Consider the following 3,663-nt stretch of genomic DNA (forward strand, 5'->3'; position numbering starts at 1 on the left):
GGAAGCCGAGCCCATCATCGGCCGCATCCATGGAGTCGCAGTGGGCGGCGTTCCAACCTGGCGTGCCGTCCGGATCGTCGGCCTCGCACAGTGGAATCCACTCCGGCATCGTCGCGGACTCGTGGATTGCGCGCAGCAACCCCCGACGTGTCACCAGGGTTGCCTGCGTCTTTGAGCCTGCCGCATCAGGCGCGGGTTGGTGCGCACAGGGGCCGACATGCGTGGCTGGAGGATGGATGACCAGCGGGTTGGTGTGTGCAGGGGTCGACACGCACCGCCGGGGGCTGGACAACCTGCCCTATGCAGTCGCTGCCTCGCCCAATGTCTTGCCGCTAGTACGCGATGAGCATCTTGTCCAACACGCAACCCTCCCAAAACTCGTGGGGACCATGGGTGTTCCACCGGGCGCCAAAGCGATAGCGTCGTTCGTCGCGGGGGGCGGCGGGGCCCTCCGCCGCGTGGCCACCGCTAGTGTGCCACCCCGTCGGCAGGTGGGCGGGCGGCGGCACGAGGATGACGTAGCGAGCGAGCTCCTCCACCCGCGGCACCGTGTGGCTTCGGCCATGACCCCATCGAAGCCGCCCCGCGTCGGCACTTCCAGCACCGACGTTGTTCGACCATATCGTCGCCGTTGTGGACCTCGTTGGTGGCAGCGATGAATCTGGATGACAACGGTGAATGGGGCCATGGGGGTTTTATAGCGTGAGGAGGCCGGGGGAGGCCGGTGGCCGGAGTAACGCCGACATCAATGGCGGCCTCAGGAACCCTCGCCGCCTCAGGAACCATCGCTTCGGGAGACGGCGAGAAACGCCACAATCCGTCCACACGCCACGTCGGGTGACGCGGTTTAACCCTTGATCGCCTGGTGTAGCCCAATTCGCCACGCCATGTGAGGTGACACACGTACGGTGTACATATTGTATTGTACGTACGTAACGCATAAGGCTGGTCATACTGGTGAGTAACTTGGACTAGTAATATGCATATGTTACTAGTCTATAATACTACCTTCATAGTGGATAGTAATATATGGATGATAACATGTAAGTCTTCATTAATTGAAATATAGGCTCATTTTACCTCGGGATGTGTTATGTTACATTAACATATTATGTTACCGTAGGCATCTCTTTCCTTATTAACTCCATGCCACATAAGCAATTTTTACTGAGGATGTGCTATGTTACTACCTAAGTTACTCCCATTATGGCTAGCCTGTGGACGGGCGTACACCGCCAAGACGGACAAGCGACGACCATTTTAAAATAACACCATCCTGCCCTTTTTATGAAGTGTTAATTTTTTATCCTGATGTGAAGAGAAACTTATCAACACAAATGAACTAAGAAAGTGAGACTAACTCACTTGACTGATTGAATCGATGTGTAATCTCACCACCCCGATTCAAGTTTAATGTGAATATGAGTTCCTATCCGTACTAGTATCAGTTTTCCCATAAAGAAAAGAGCAGCTATCACCCACCACCTAGTGAAGTAGAGCAGAGAGCAAAGGGAAAAGGAGAGGAGGAAAAATGGTGAACGGCGTCAGTCTGCCTTAATGTGAACCTTGCACGAGATTGGCAACCTTGCATCAAAATGGCAGCCAAGTCCTTCAATCAATAAGCGAGAACAGAGACGGGGAGGAGAACAGAGCGACAGACGGACGGACGGAGGCAGAGCTGCTCATCGACAACGTGCTGCTCCCTGCGGAGTAGCGGCGTGGGGTGGAGTAAACACTCTCACCGGCACTTCACTTCCCCTCTTTGGCAGGCTTCCCCCCACTCTTCTCCAAGCCCCAGCCCCGGAGGTAAACAACCCCCCAAAACCCTCTTTTCCCCTCCTCCTCTTCTTCTTCTTCTTCTTCTTCTTCTTCCTTGAGCGATGCTTTCTATCGTGTGAGATCCGAGCATTTTCGTACATTGTGGTTTCTCTGCTCTGCTCCCGGATTCTGCTTGGCTTGTTGGTGTTGCTAGGTAGGAGGTACGGTCTCGAGGACCCAAGCACATCGACCTCCCCCTCTGTTTTTGTGTGTGTGTGTGTGTGTGTGTGTGTGTGTGTGTGTGTGTTCTTATTGTCGCTCTCTGCTTCTGCCCTATCTTGTTCTCAGCTCAGTCTGCCCCCAGATCCAGGCCTCTCTCTTCCATGGCTTCTTCATGGATCTCGCAAATCTCGTCTCTGCATCCTCCTGCTCTTCACTTTTTCTTCTGGAGTCGAGGGTTTTTCAGACTTGCAGTTTTTCTTTTTCTTTTCATTCACCGAATAAGGGATTCATGGTTTTGCGCTGCAACTTATTGGCCTTCTTCCGTAATAATTGGTCGAGGGGTAAAGCACATAGCATTTTAATCTCTGTTCGTGCATATGGATTTCTACTTCTTCTCTCCTTTATTTACTTTCTTGGTCTACCGTGGTTCTTTGTACTTGTATCTTGTACTGTAGTCATGGTTTACTTAGAGTTTTTGTACGATTGTAATACCACGAAGTTGTGTACAAAGTTAATGGCTGGCTACACCCTAGCTCAGCCACAACTTACTGATGTCAATAACTAACCACATTTTTCCCGGGTACCCATTTTCTATTTTTGTCAACAGTTACATCAGAATGTATCCTCGTGGAGACAAGTACAGCACTGATTGCCTCAGCTTGTCCTTATCCCCTGATGACTCGGATGATGAACTCCATCTCGATTCCAAGAAGGTGGTTATAACAACTCTGTCCATCCTGGACCAAAAGAATGGGATGCATTAGACTGGAACTTCAGGTTCAACTCTCCTTAGCAAGTACCAGTTCCACTGATATGCGTGATTCGAGCAGCTAGTTTCTGTACCCTCATGACGATTAATAGTTAATCTTACTTTTGTGGTGATGGCAGGTCTGTGGGTATGTGAAAAGGTAAGTGAAAATGTAGGTGAAAACGGATGGGGATGGGCTGACTTCATTGGACTCAAGAAACTCAAGGACCCTTCTGGAGGCTATGTTGCAGGATCGAGCTGTGTTGTGAAGGCAGATCTCACTATCGTTGGTTCGTCCAATGATGGCTAGATCTTTACCTCATGGCCTGATGGAGAGATAATGCCCTTTCATCCTAGTAATAACTTGACCTGTATGTGAGACAATGTTGTGGTAGCAGTACTAAGAACTTGTGGGATGATTAGTAGTAATGAGCCGGATTTGAGAAGTGAGATGATTTCATGCATATATATTTCTACGTATATGTATCGAACATAAACATGTTATTGGAAGTACTTGTATATGTATGGATGATGCAACTATATGCCAGTCTGCTTGCCTCGCTACACGCATGTCGGATTCTGCTGAACACTTGGTTATCTTGGCTTGTTTGGTTTCTGTGAATCATGTCCCCAATTGATGAATCATGGTTCCATGTAAAGCACTTTGCGTGTATAGTTTATTCTGAGAGCGAACGGACCTGCATTTTGTATTTGTGCTTCGCAAGTAACAGGTCGCTGCATAGGCCAGGGCCCATAGTGTTCTTGAAGCACTGGTCGAAATAGATTGCATTTAGGAGATGATAGTGTTTGGATCTCTACACCTGAATCCAATGGCCTGCACTGAAATTTGCTAGCCAAACACTGCAGCAGATACAAATGGTGACTAATTGACAATTCCCTTCGAGCTTGCCCAAGTAGTGAGCGTCGACTGCACC

The 3,663-nt window shown here is 49.5% G+C and overlaps 1 long non-coding RNA gene across 1 annotated transcript; it reads left to right on the top strand.

Moving 5' to 3' along the window:
* Window positions 1-1,641: 1,641 nt before the first annotated feature.
* Window positions 1,642-3,292, top strand: LOC120969372 (uncharacterized). The gene is made up of 3 exons (XR_005763516.2): window positions 1,642-1,806; window positions 2,588-2,757; window positions 2,869-3,292. It is a non-coding gene; the product is annotated as an uncharacterized lncRNA (long non-coding RNA).
* The last annotated feature ends 371 nt before the right edge of the window (window positions 3,293-3,663 follow it).

This window comes from Aegilops tauschii, chromosome 1, assembly GCF_002575655.3.
Source record: "Aegilops tauschii subsp. strangulata cultivar AL8/78 chromosome 1, Aet v6.0, whole genome shotgun sequence".
In the NCBI taxonomy this organism is placed as follows: Eukaryota; Viridiplantae; Streptophyta; class Magnoliopsida; order Poales; family Poaceae; genus Aegilops; species Aegilops tauschii.